Raw genomic sequence first — 14,910 nt, 5'->3', positions numbered from 1 at the left:
TTTTTTTTTTTTTTTTTTTTTTTGAGACTGGGTTTCTCTGTGGCTTTGGAGGCTGTCCTGGAACTAGCTCTTATAGACCAGGCTGGTCTCTAACTCACAGTTGTCCGCCTGCCTCTGCCTCCCACATGCTGGGATTAAAGGTGTGTGCCACCACCGCCCAGCTTTTTTTGTTGTTTTCTAAAAGAAAATATTAAATGTCCAGTTTCAGCTAGACTTCTACCTGGAGTTTGGTTCTACTTGGTGTTCACTCTATGGTGTTACAAATGTTTTACACGTATCTGTAATATTATAAATATTAAAATAATAGTCAAATCATAATATAAAATAGCATTAAAATGTAGCATACTTTAAAGTATTGTATTTTAAATATAAAACATTTAAATAAGGACTATGTATGTATCATATAATATACTTATCTCTTAGACTACTTTTGTAGTCTTCCATTATATGCACTCTTTTGATAGATTAGAAAAATAAATGCTGGTTTCAAACCACTACAAGACAGAGCCTTTCAAAAAATGCTGCTGAGTTTTGCTTTATGTTGGTCATCTACTGCTGGGCATGAAGCCTCGTCTTCAGAGTGATTTACCTACTCAGTGAGACTATGTTGTAAAACAAAACAAAACAACTAAGTTTTTATCTTTTGGAGATAGTTTCTGGATTGGAAATGTGGGCTTGTGTCTACTTCTCTCAGCTCTGGGACCCCTTCAAGCCCAGACCTGTACAGGTCCTATGAATGCTGCCACAACCTTTGTGAGTTCATGCACACATCTGTCCTGCTTGTGTTTAAATGGCTTTGTTTCCTTGGTGTTCAACATCCCCTCTGATTCTTACAATCTTACAATCTCTTCTGCAGGGTTCTCTGTTCCCTGAGACAGGGGATTTGATGGAGACACCCCATTTAGAACTGAGAGTCCGAAGGTCTCTCATTCTCTGCACCTTGACTTTGGGTCTTTATTTACTGATTCCTGTCCACTGCAAGGGGGAGCCTCTCTGATGAGATATGATTAAGACCTCATCTATGAGTTTATCAGAATGTCATTAGGAGTCATTTAGTTGTTCCTTTAGCATAACATAGTATTTGGTTTCCCCTAGGTCCCTGGCCTTTTTAGTGTCAGGTTCTTGGCCTAGGGTTTGTGTTTGTGTCTGGTCATTAGGGAAGTAGGGAGTATCCAAGAGATGTTGGGGAAGGGAAAACCATAATCAAATATAATATGTCAAAAATAATCTATTTTCTATTTTTAAAAAATCTGCTTACCACACAGTAGAGATGCCCTTTTTATACCCAAATATACTCCTGTATATTTCCACTTTGGTGTTCTTAAGTTTCACTAAGATGCATATTGGGTCTTCTACTATTAGTCATTTTTTCATAGAATGCAATTTACAACATTATGACTTGATTCAATACACACATTTCCAGTATTGTTAATGTGGCACTATGAATATTTACTAGATCAATGAAGGAAACACGACTTTTAAAGAATTCTATTGATCTAATAATAGATTCTTACAAATCAAACCTAATTAAAGTCCACACAATAACTTCAATGCAGCTTCAGTTTAAGATTAATGTGAATGAGTTGTGTGACTTTCATTCCAGGGATGAGATTTTAGTTGCTCTGAGTACTGTTCAGAAAGTAGAATTTGAGGAATTTTTTCTCAGGACATTTACAATTATTTAACAAGATTTTCCAGAGACATTAGGTGATGTTATATAGACAAGGGCTATTTTTAATATGTGATTTACATTTGTTCTGTGAATTGAGTAATGTCAGGGCTATGCTAAGCAATAGATGCAGATTTCATGCTATTTTCATCAACACACTCCAGGTTATTTAACCACTTTTTTTCAACTCCACCTTAGTCAATTTGTTAGGTTACTGCTTATTTGACTCATAATTATTATAGTGATTCTTCTAATTTTACCTGTCTTTTTTGTTACCTGATGACTTGCTTAATAAACAGAATGAGGCTTGCCCAATGAACTCTTCCTCTTGATTGATATTATAGTTAGTATCTTGATGGGAACTTACATTATTGGGTGTCTTATATTATAACGGCATGCTACAAAACCAATATAGAGAACGTTCACTCCTGCATAAATCATCTTATGGGTCTGAATTCTTTAGAAATTTATTTAATCCCTTTTGTTCTTCAAGGGAAATTCAATGGGAACACATAATTCACATGCATTTGTGAGAATAACCTGGGGAGTTCATGCTAAGTAGAATTTTTGACACAAATGAGTACTACATACAAAATTATGGATTAATGATTTGAATCATTATGACTACATCCATGACTTTCCTAACTGTTAAACTGATAATTCTGTGACATTGCAATATAATATATATTAGTTTCATACCAATTATTAAGCTTAAAGCTTCTTATTTGTTATATAAAGCTTCATACTGTTCCAATGCTATAATTTTTTGACAGTATTATTTCCTTTTTTACCTTTAGCTATTTTATTTTTGCATATGGATGATTTTCTACATATGAGATTGTGTACCTCAATGTGTTCTTGGTGCGCAAGAAGACCAGTGGAGGACACCAGATGACTTTGAACTTGGTTTACATATGGTTTTTTAGCCCCCACCTGGAGGCTGGGACTTGAAATTGGGTCCTCTGGAAAGCAACAAGTGTTCTTAAGCAATGAGGCAGTTCGCCAGCACTGATTGGCAGCACTGTTTCTTTTCTTTTCTTTTTTACATACCTTATAGCTGGTGCAATGCTTAGCATATAGAAAATACCCAGTGTGTGAGCATTCAGTTAGTGAGTGAATGGGTGTATATATCCTATAAATGTGTCTTCTTCCCTATTATACCTTATGAATGATCAAGTGATGCTATAAAAGGTATCATATCTTCTGTTTTCATGCTTGGCTTTATGGCATTTAAAGTTTTTGATTTTTTTCAATTAGTGCATGAATAGTTTTTGATGTTTTGGAAAGACTAAATTATAATAATGTGCAAACAATTTACACTCTAGAATCTACGAGTGGAAATGTGTAAGTGTATCAATAAAAGTAATACAACTTTTTCTTGTGTTTTTTTATATAACAAGCTTTGCTGATACTGATTTATAGGAATGAAAGAAGTTAATACATTGTATTCATATGGGCAATGATTGAATCACAGACAGGAACTTAAGTTTAAGGACTGCAAACAAGGGAATTTATACTCCCTTTCTCAGTTTTGTTTGTTGATAAATTAAATTCTTTAGGTGAAGTAATAACTTGATTCAATTCCTTACAGACTATGCAAAAATAATTCTTCTCAGCAAATGGAAATCCTCATAGGCATGCTCTACTTTGAAAATCTAAAAATAATTTAAATATTGTATCTTATCATAGTCAGGTGTTAATTGCTTATACTAATTGAACAACAGTAAATACACATTTCCCTTGAGCTGAGGAAATGAATACTTTATAATTAAATTTAGCTGTCCATATAATCTTAAATAGAGTTGATGTCAAAGACGTTTCAAGCTTTTCTTGTGATATTTTTAAATGAGTCTGTGTTTTAGAAAAGCCCTTCAAGGAGAGTCAGTGAAAGTCTCAGGAGGATAAGATCCCACTCAGAAGCCTGGGGAGTTAAGTTTTATCTTTTGACCCCACATAAAGATTGCAGCAAAAAAAAATGTGTCATAAAAGGATGTCACATGATCTTAAGCATCATAGCCAGTGGTTGTCCATACATACATATCATATGCACATACACATTCATGACAAAATAACCCAAAACTTTTTATCAAAGTCATCAAAGGAAAGCATATACATACATACAACTATGCATGAGAATTTATGTTGAATTTGTGTAGTGCACACACACACACACATTTTTATAATAGAAAACAAAGAAATAATTTTCATTCAAAATTGACTATAGATCTCTCTAATTTTTAACATAAGTAATAGATATATTTTAGTCATCTAGCAAATTAACTAATCTATAAAACAGTTAGGCAATTCCTAATGTGAGAGCAGAAATAGATTGCTATCAAGCCTACAGTCTCATTAACTCTCTGCTACATAATTATCTACAAAGAACATTTGTCATTAGAAGAACTGTAATTGGTAAACTTAAAATACTACCAATGTTTCCTTAAATTAAAATTTCTAAGTGTTTATGGTTTTACCTTACTTTTTCAAACTCTCAAGAGACAAGAAACATGCAGTAACCACTTATTTAACTTATTCTTGTGTAACATAAACATTGTTGACTGTTCATTTTATATGGTTAGCATAATGTTAACATCAATGTAAAAACACATCAAACACTAATGTGTATAAATATATCTATAAAATTAATCAATTTAGTTTATGATCTTCCTTATACATGTAAATGAAAATGTTGACATGATAGAAGTTTAGAGTAGAAGGCTGACACTCAAAGGTTAACCAAAGTAGAGGGAATGGACTGAATACAGATCCTGTTACACTGGGGATAAGCTATGTGTGGTACTACAGATAGGAATAATAGACTATATATTTAAAAATTCTTCAAGAAGAATTTTGAACTGTTTTCACTTTAAGAAAATAGAAAGTATTTGAGAATATAAATGCTTGAATTAATTTGAACCTTCAAAGAAACTAAAAACAGAAGGACATCTTTTCACACTTTCATCAGTCAAAGTGCCCATATATGTGGGTAAGAACAAGTATTGCCCGCATTATAGAAGCACATAGTTTTGCATAGCTGGATGTTCAAAAGTATGCTAATAAAGCCATGAGCTGATCAGTACTTATGCTCTGAATTGCTGACATTTTCATGAACCTTTTCTCCCTCATAATAGGCTGGCCTTATCATGACACCACAATTCTTTCCATCTGATAAAACAAGATACTCCTCTACAATTTCAAAACTTTCTAATTATAAACTATTTAACATCTGGTTCACCCACCTTCACTTGAAGATTTTAGAAACAGGTTTATTTTCCTCATTACTACTTATCACATTTTTAAGACCCAAAGTTGATCCTCTGTCTACTGCTAGTTGATGGCTGCTGATAGAATAGCGTGGAACATAGACAGCATCTTAAAATAAATGCTAATTAGTCCCACTAATTAAATCATGACTACAATCTTTAAGCAAATAATTAATTCTGATGAATAGTCATATGTTGGTCCTTTGTTAACTTATTAACCATCACCCCCAATATTAAACTCTGTCTCAACATCTCTTGTAAGTAGTAACTAATAATCACCCCTATCAATTGGATGAAGGAACATTTTCAAGAGAATTTGTGCATTCCTATTGCAGCCTAACAGTTTACCATTTGAGCTAATACCCATTTTATCCCCATGTATTTATTTTTGCTACTCATTCCTTTTTAAAGTAAATGAAGGTTCCTCTGCCCCCTAATGCACATTAATCTATCTTTTTATGATGACTGGTTCTTGAAATTCTGTCTCCCCAGATGCCTTGATTTTTGTTGTGTACTAAATCCATTCTATCACTATAAAAATCATATACAATGTCAGTTTTCCTCAAGTAAAAATCCTTATTTCCAGATGTCCCATAAGCAAGTCATGAATGTTTCTGTTTTACATCAGAACAATTTAAAAAAATGTTCATTTTGTATTTCCATTCATAGTATTTACAGCATCAACTCAATTTGTGAAACCATACCATCATCACTGAGTTAACATTCACATTCTCCATCCAAGTATTCATTGTAATGATTTTTACAACCTTGCTGAACAATATCCCTTACCTCTCTTTGAAGTGTTGCCTTCATGTTGCTTTTGACAATAAATGGTTGAAAGCAAGTATCCTACTTCATTATGTGTGGGGAGAGGGATGGCAAGAAGGAGGTCCAATATCTAATAATCTACAGATCCTTATAAGGCTTAATGTTCCTACTGATTCTCTGACCTTATTTCACAATTTACTTTACCCGTGGATTAGCCTGCCTCATTCATTACCATGACATCTTTGCTTTTTGTAGAATACACCTGTAATTTGATTTCAGTTTCAGTCTCTTCATTTACTATTCATCTTATATAAAAACCTTGCAAGCAGAATGTGTATTGCATCCACCATCACCGTGCCTCATTTTATTCATACATGCCTTCATTGATGAACCTACAAGGAAGAGGTTTCCTGACAGGTCACTGTAAGCATATATTTATGTATTTGTTTCTTAGAACTCAATATCTATTCCCCTCTTAATGTTGTTATTTCTAATATGTGCTTCTACTAACCAGAGCTAATGTTCTATGACACCAATAAATTTTATTAGATGTATATATCATGTAAAAGGCTATGACTTTTGTTTAAAAAGCATGAATATTTTGGTGGTAAATATTCTCCAATTGTTTTACACTATAGTTAATACATATTTTAAACATGCAACCTTTTAGGCAATCCAAAATAAATCAACTAAACTACAAAATATTAAAAGACCATTGAAATAAATCAATCAGAATGCTGAGACTAAAATGATACACAGAAGATCAAAAATAACAAAGAAGGTAATATCAGATATTAATGTATCACAGTGAAAATTATGGGAGCAAACACACAAGAACACAAAGCATCTCTTTTATGTATACTGGAATATGGCACTCTGATAATAAACTCCACAAACAGAATGAAATATACATGGGTACTACACTTTGTAAATGAGTGTCACAGGTTAAAAGTTACTAAAGCATTATTTGTGTAAATAAGCATTGAATTAAAAACTAACAGATAACGGTTAAAGGAAGGCTATCAGAAAGGAACTTATACATGTGCAAGACACAGAGCTAAAGTATTTACTGTGCTAGAATCACAGTTTCCTAATGACATGTTTAGCTTAGTAGGAGCCCAGAAATGAACAAGCACTATAACAATTAAAATGTGTGTAATACACAGTACCTGTTATACAAGCTTACCTTTAGACCACTGAGAAACCTAGAAGGACTAGAACCCCAACAACAAATTCCTACTTTACTTTCTCAGACCTTCTTTTATTCAATCATTTTCTTCAGTGAAATGAATTTAAGATCTTTGGGATAAGTAATGAATTCTGGGTTTGGAGCAGGGAAACTAAAAAATGATTTTTGAGGATGCTATAGCAACAGAAAGCAAGGTAATGTTCAAACTGATGGCTGTGTAACTTTGGAGAAAGGACAGAGGGAGAGCAAGGTATACAATCATACTGCAGACCCAATGAATAGCCTAAAGATAAATGTGTCTGTACTGATGTATTTTTTAAAAAGACTGTGAAAAGGAAAAGATAATTTCCCATATTGTATAATTTTAAATAATGAACCTCAATAGGTCTCCAGGAAGCAGCACTTAATCTAACCACAATAGGAGTATGAATGAAACTGTAAAGTTTGTGACTTACAAAGAATGCAGAGAAAAATTTTACAGTAAGAACTCATAATGTTAATCAAGTAATGAGTGTTGAGAACCATCAGTGATGCTATGTGGATTTTATGAAGCCCTTGATATGATGTGGTGCAATCAATACTGTTTCCCTTTCTAAAAAAAAAAAAAAAAAACTGATACAATGTTATCCTGATATACAATATAATAGTGTGACAACACAGAAATAAATAAATCCATAAAACGTATTAGCATTCTTCTTCAACACTGACATGATTATGAAAACTGTGGAACATATGAGATACTATTAGTTGCTGGGAAAATTCAAGTACTAGAGTCATTAAATGGAAAATGGAGACTTGCACTGGAATATGGAACACCAGGTGATATTCCTGGATAGCTTGTTAAATATACATACAATTTATGACTCAAATAATTGTAATACACCTACTGAGATTTTTGTAATTTGACATCTGTAGCGTGATGTCAATAATAGAAAAAGAAAATAAATTGAGAGGTACAAGATAATTTGGTACACTAACTTTGCAACTTTTTTTTCCTTATTTTTATTAGTTCAAATTAGGAACAGGCTTGCTTCACATGTCAATCCCTTCTCCCTCTGGCTTCCCTCCCCCAAACCATCCACTCAACCCCCCACCTGCCCCCAATCCCATTCACCCTCCACTCCCCAGGCAGGATAGGGCCCTTTATGGTGGCTCCCCAATTCCACCACATGATTCCTGGACCGGGCCTAGTCCCTCCTTTGTGTGTCCAGGCCAAGAGTGCATCCATTTACATGGGAGGGGGAATCTCTAAGTCCCTTATTACAACATGGAAAAATACTAATGCACTGCCAGGGGCCCCTGATGGGGGAAGTGCTTCTGTGTGTTTGTCTTACTGGATGATAAATAAAATACTGTTTGGCCAATGAAGCAGCAAGTTAGGCAGGACTAGGAGTCAAAGAGGATTCTGGGAAATGCAGTAGAGAAGTGGTGTTCCAGGCAGGAAGTGACATAGCAAGGAGACTCAAGTTTAAGCTAGGAGAAATGGGAAGTGTCCCCTTTCCCCTTTGCCTCCTCCAGCGGCGGGATGTGAGCCACTGGCAAGAGAGGGTGCCAGCAGAAGGCATCCTCTATAAGATAAGTATTAGAAAATATATAGATTTATGATAATTAAGACTGAGCTAACAGATGAGAAATACTAGTCATTGGCTAAGCAGCTTTATACCTAATATGTCTCTTATTATTTTGTCCATTCACGCAGCGGGCAGAATGTGGGCAGCTGGCAGAGACTGCCATCTGGTGGGGCTTGGGTGGCTTTGGCGGAAAGATTTATTGTAACAGGCCCCCTAGAGTCCAGAGGACCCCTAATTGACATACATGTTCAGGGGTCTGGATCAGTCCTGTGCTGGAATGCCATACAGCAGTCTGAAGTCCATGTGTTCCCCTTGTTCAGGCCAAGTGTTTCTGTGGGTTTCACCAGCCTGGTACCGACCACTTTGATCTTCATTCCTCCCTCTCTGCAAATAGGTTCCAGAGTTCAGTTCAGTGTATATCTGTGGGTGTATGCCTCTGCTTCTAACAACCAGATCTCTCCTCAGACTTATAATGGCTCCATCTGATATGCTCTCTCTCATCCTGCTCTCCTCTATTCTTTCCTCAACTCAATATTTCTGGTCCTCCATTTCCTCCTATCCCCTCTGTTACGATAAATCTTTCCACCAAAAGCCACTGAGCTCCACTGCCACATGTGCCCTTTACGCCAGCCTCCAGCCCGAGTTAGAGTCCCAATTAATGAACAGAGAGACTTGTATTAGGTGCAATGCTGCTTGGCCAATGACTAGGACTTCTCATCTGCTAGCTCAGGCTTAATTATCACAAATCTATATATGTTATAAGACTTATCTTTATAGAGGATGCCTTTTGCTGGCACCCTCTCTTGCTGGTGGCTCACATCCTGCCCCTGGAGGACACAAGGGAAAAGGGGGCCACTTCCTGTTTCTCCTTGCTAAATATGAGTCTCCTTGCTATGTCATTTCCAGCCTGGATCACCACTTCTCTACTATATTTCACAGAATCCTCTTTGACTCCTCGTCCTGTCTAACTTGATGCCTTTGGCCAAACAGTATTTTATTCAACAATCAATAAGATTAAACATACATAGAAGTACTTTCCCCATCTCCCCTCCCCTTCCCTTCCTCTCATTCTGGCAGCTCTCTCTTCCCTACCCTCATGCTCCCAATTAGCTCAGGAGTTCCTGCCCCTTCCCATTTTCTGGGGTCCATGCATTTTTCCGTTAGACCTTTTGTTTCCTAGTTGCTTTGGTGAAGAGTATTGTAGGGTGATAATACTTTGCTCTATGTCTAAAATTCATATATGAGTGAGTACATACCATGTTTGCTTTTTGTGACTGGATTACCTCACTCAGGAAGGTTTCTTCTAGTTTGCCTGTGAATTTCAAGATTCCATTGTTTTTTCTGGTGAGTAGTACTCCAATGTATAAATGTACCACATTTTCTCTATCCATTCCTCAGGTGAGGGACATCTAGGTTGCTTCCAGGTTCTGGCTATTACAAACAATGCTGTTATAAACATGGTTGAACATATGTCCTTGTTGTATGGGCGTGCATTATTTGGGTATATGCCCAAGAGAGGAAATGCTGGATCATGAGGTAGGCTGGTTCCCATTATTCTGAGCAACCCACATACTGATTTCCAAAGTGTTTTTATAGGTTTGCACTCCCACCAGAAGTGAAGGAGTGTTCCTTTTTCTCCACATCCTCTCCAGCATGGATTGTCGTTGGTGTTTTTGATTTTAGCCATTTAGGTCTGTGTAAGACAGTATTTCAGAGTTGTTTTGAGTTGCATTTCTCTGATGGCCAATGATTTTGAGCACTTTCTTAAGTCTTTCAGCCATTTCAGATTCCTCTGTTGGTATTGGCACAAAAATAGACTGGTAGACCAATGGAATAGAATTGAAAAACCTGGTATTACCCTACACACCTATGAACACCTGATTTTTGACAAACAATCCAAATTTATAAGATGGAACAAAGAGAACATCTTCAACAAATGGTTGAAGATGGCATAACTGGTTGCAAACATGTAGAATACTACAGTTAGACACAAGCCTATCGCCTTGCACAAAATTTAAGTCAAAATGGATCAAAGATCTCAACATAAATCCAGCTACACTGAACCTATTAGAAGACAAAGTGGGAAATACCCTTGAATTATTTGGTACAGGAGACCGCTTCCTGAACATTACACCAGTAGCACAGACACTGAGGTCAACAATTGATAAATGGACCTCCTGAAACTGAGAAGCTTCTGTAAGGCAAAGGAGAGAGTCAGCAAGACAAAATGGCAGCCCACAGACTGGGAAAAGATATTCAGCAACCCCACATCTGACAGAGGGCTGATCTCCAAAATATGCAAAGAACTCAAGAAGCTAGTCTCCAAAACACCAAACAACCCAATTAAAAAGTGGGGCAAAGAACTAAAAAGACAATTCTCAATAGAGGAATCTAAAATGGCTGAAAGACACATAAGAAAGTGTTCAACATGATTAGCCATCAGGGAAATGCAAATCAAAACAACTCTGAGATACCATCTTACTCCTGTCAGAATGGCTAAAATCAAAAACACCAATGACAGTTCATGTTGGAGAGTATGCAGAGAAAGGGCAACCCTCCTTCACTGCTGGTGGTAGTGCCAACTTGTACAGCCACTGTGGAAATCAGTATGGTGACTCCTCAAGAAAATGGGAAAGAGTCTACCACAAGATGCAGCAATTCCATTCTTAGGCATATACCCAAAAGAAGCACATTCATACAACAAGGACATATGTTCAATGATGTTCATAGCAGCACTATTTGTAATAGCCAGAAATTGGAAGCAGCCTAGATGCCCCTCAACAGAAAAATGGATAGAGAAAATGTGGTACATTTATACAATGGAGTACTACTCAGTGGAAAAAAAAAACAATGGAATCTTGACATTTGCAGGGAAATGGATGGATCTAGAAGAAACCATTCTGAGAGAGGTAACCCAATCGCAAAAAAGACAAATATGGTATGTACTCACTCATATGCGGATTTTAGACAGAGAGTAAGGATTACCAGCATACAATCCACACTGCCAATGAAGCTAATAAACATGGAGGTCCCTAAGAGAGACATACATGGTCCCCTGGAGAAGGGGAGAGGCTCAAGATCTGCTGAGCATAGGGAAGAGGGGGGAAGGAGCTAGGAGAATGAGAAGAAGAGAGGAAGAGGGATGCCGAGAACATGAGGGAGCAGAAAATATGAGTCAGGGGAAAAATACACTATAACAAGAATGGAGATATAATAGAGGAAGACACTTTTGGTTTACAGAGAAATCAGGCACTAGGGAAATGTCTGGAGATCTGCAAAGATGACACCAGCTAACTATCTCATCAATGGAGGAGAGGTTACCTCAAATGCCCTCCCCTGATTATGAGATTGATGAAAGACTTTTATGCCCTCATCCAGCAGCTGGTGGAAGTAGAAGCAGACACCCATAACTAATCACCGATCTGAACTGAAACCCATATGCAGATAGCTGGAATACTAGCATGTAACTGATCCAGACCCAAGGAACATGGGTTTCTGTGAGGAAACCTTGGAAATCTACGGGACCTCTTGTAGAAGCCCAGTATTTATCACTAGCATAGGTGTGAACTTTGGGAGCCCAGTCCATATCGAGGAATACTCCCTGAGCCAAGACACAGGGGGGTAGGCCTAGGCCCGACCCCAAAGGAAATGAAAGACTCTGATGACACCCTATGGAAGGCCTCACCATCCAGGTGTAGCAGAGAAGATGTGTGACAGATAAGGTTTTAGTGGGGGGGGGGCAGGTGGGAGAAGGGAAAGGGCATTGTCATGTAAAACAATCCTGTTCCTAATTCAAAGAAAAAATGTTGGAGAAAAAAAAAAGAGAATTCTCTATTTAGTTCTGCACCCCAATTTTTAATTTAAATGTTTGGTTTTTTTGGTGGCTAGCTTCTTGAGTTCATTGTATATTTTGGAAATCAGCCCTCTGTCAGATGTGGAGTTGGTGAAGATCTTTTCCCAGTCTGTGGGCTATTGCTTTGTCTTACTGACAGTATCCTTTGCCTTACAGAAGCTTCTCAGTTTCAGAAGGTCCCATTTATTAATTGCAGACCTCAATGTCTGTGCTAATGACATAATGTTCAGGAAGCAGTCTCCTGTGCCAATTCGATCAAGGGTATCTCCCACTTAGTTTTCTAAAAGATTCAGTGTGGCTGGATTTATGTTGAGATTTTTGATCCATTTTCACTTAAGTTTTGTGCATGGTGACAGACATGGATCTTTCTGCAATCTGTTGCATGTCCAAATCCAGTTGTGCCAGCACCATTTATTGAAGATGCTATTTTTTTCCATTGTATAGATTTAGCATCTTTGCCAAAATAAGGTGTTCATAGGTGTGTGGGTTAATATCAGGGTTTTCAATTCTATTCCATTGGTCTATCTGTATATTTTTGTGCCAATACCAAGCTGTTTTCAGAACTATGGCTCTATAATAGAACTTGAAGTCAGGGATGGTAATGCCTCCAGATGATACTTTATTGTACAGAATTGTTTTTGTTATCCTGGCATTTTTATTTTCCATATAAAGTTGAGTATTGTTCTTTCATGGTCTGTGAAGACCTGTGTTGGAATTTTGATGGGGATTGCATTGAATCTGTAGATTGCTTTTGGCAAGATTGCCATTTTTACTATGTTGATTCTACATAGTAGAATGGAGATCTTTCCATTTTCTGGTATATTCTTTAATTTCTGTCTTTAAAGGCTCAAAGTTCTTGCTATGCAGGTCTTTCAATTTTTTGGTAAGCATTACCCCAAGATATTTTATGTTGCTTTTGGATATTGTGAAGGGTGATGTTTCTCTGATTGCTTTCTCATTGCATTATCATCTGTATAAAGTAGGGCAACTGATTTTTTTGAGTTAATTTTGTATCCTGATACTTTGCTGAAGGGGTTTATCAGCTGTAGGAGTTACCTGGTAGAGTTTTTCAGGTCACTTATGTAGACTATCATATCATGTGCAAACAGTGGAAGTTTGACTTCTTCCTTTCCAATTTGTATCCCTTTGATCCCCTTTTCTTGTCTCATTGCTCTAGCTAAACCCTCAAGTACAATATTGAAGAGATATGAAGAGAGTGGACAGCCTTGTCTTGTTCCTGATTTTAGAGTAATTGCTTTGAGTTTCTCTCCATTTAGTTTGATGATGCGTGTTGGCTTGGGTATATTACTTTTATCATGTTTAGATATGTTAGTGTTATTCCTGTTCTCTCCAAGATCTTTATCATGAAAGGATGTTGGATTTTGTAAAAGGCTTTTTCAGCATCTAGTGAGATGATCATATGGTTATTCTTTTTCAGTTTGTTTATATGGTAGATTACATTGATGGATTTTCATATGTTGAACCATCCTTGCATCCCTGGGATGAAGCTTACTTGATCATAATGGATGATTTTTCTGATGTGTTCTTGCATTTGATTTGCCAATATTTTGTTGAGTATTTTTGCATCAATGTTCATGAGGGTTATTGGTCTGTAGTTCTGTTTTATAGCTGTATCTTTGTGTGGCTTGGGTATGAAAGTGATTGTTGCCTCATAAAAAGAGTTTGGCGATGTCCCTTCTGCTTCTATTGTGTGGAACAATTTGAGGAGTACAGGTGTTTGAATTTGTGGTAGAATTCTGCACTGATGCTATCTGGCCCTGGGCTTTTTTTGGTTGGGAGGCTTTTGATGAATGCTTCTATTTCCTTATGGGTTATAGGTCAATTTAAACTGCTTATCTGTTCTTGGTGTAATTATAGGAAGTGTTATCTATCCAGAAAACTGTACATTTCCTTTAGATTTTTGATTTTTGTGGAGTACAGTTTTTCAAAGTATGACCTGATGATTCTCTGGATTTCTTCAGTGTCTGTTGTTATAGCCCCCTTTTTGTTTCTGATTTTGTTAATTATCATGCTTTCTCTCTCTGCCCTTTGGTTAGTTTGGATACAGGTTTGTCTATCTTGTTGATCTGCTCAAAGAACTGCCTCTTTGTTTCATTGATTCTTTGTAATGTTTTCCTAGTTTCTACTTTATTGATTTCAGCCCTCAGTTTGATTATTTTCTGGCATCTACTCCTCCGTGGTGAGTTTTCCTCTTTTTGCCCTAAAGTTTTCAATTGTTCTGTCAATTCTCTAGTGTGACTTTTCTCCAGTTTCTTCATGTGGGCAATTAGTGCTATGAACTTTCCTCTTAGCACTGCTTTCAGAGTGTCTCATAAGTTTGGGTATGTTGTGTCTACATTCTCATTAAATTCTAGGAAGCATTTAATGTTTTTTTTATTTGTTCCTCAACCCAGTAATGGTGCAATTTGGTGTTATTCAATTTCCAGGATTATGCAGGTTTTCTGCAATATGTTTTGCTGTTGAATTCTAGCTAAAAAGCATATTGATCTGATAAGGTACAGGGGGTTATTTCGATTCTTTTGTATATGTAGAGGGTTGCTTTGTTGCCAACTATGTGGTCAATTTTATAGAAGGTT

Source organism: Cricetulus griseus, chromosome 2 (genome assembly GCF_003668045.3).
Source record: "Cricetulus griseus strain 17A/GY chromosome 2, alternate assembly CriGri-PICRH-1.0, whole genome shotgun sequence".
Taxonomy (NCBI): Eukaryota; Metazoa; Chordata; class Mammalia; order Rodentia; family Cricetidae; genus Cricetulus; species Cricetulus griseus.
The sequence above is the reverse complement of the archived record's forward strand: the minus strand, read 5'-3'. Positions refer to the sequence as shown.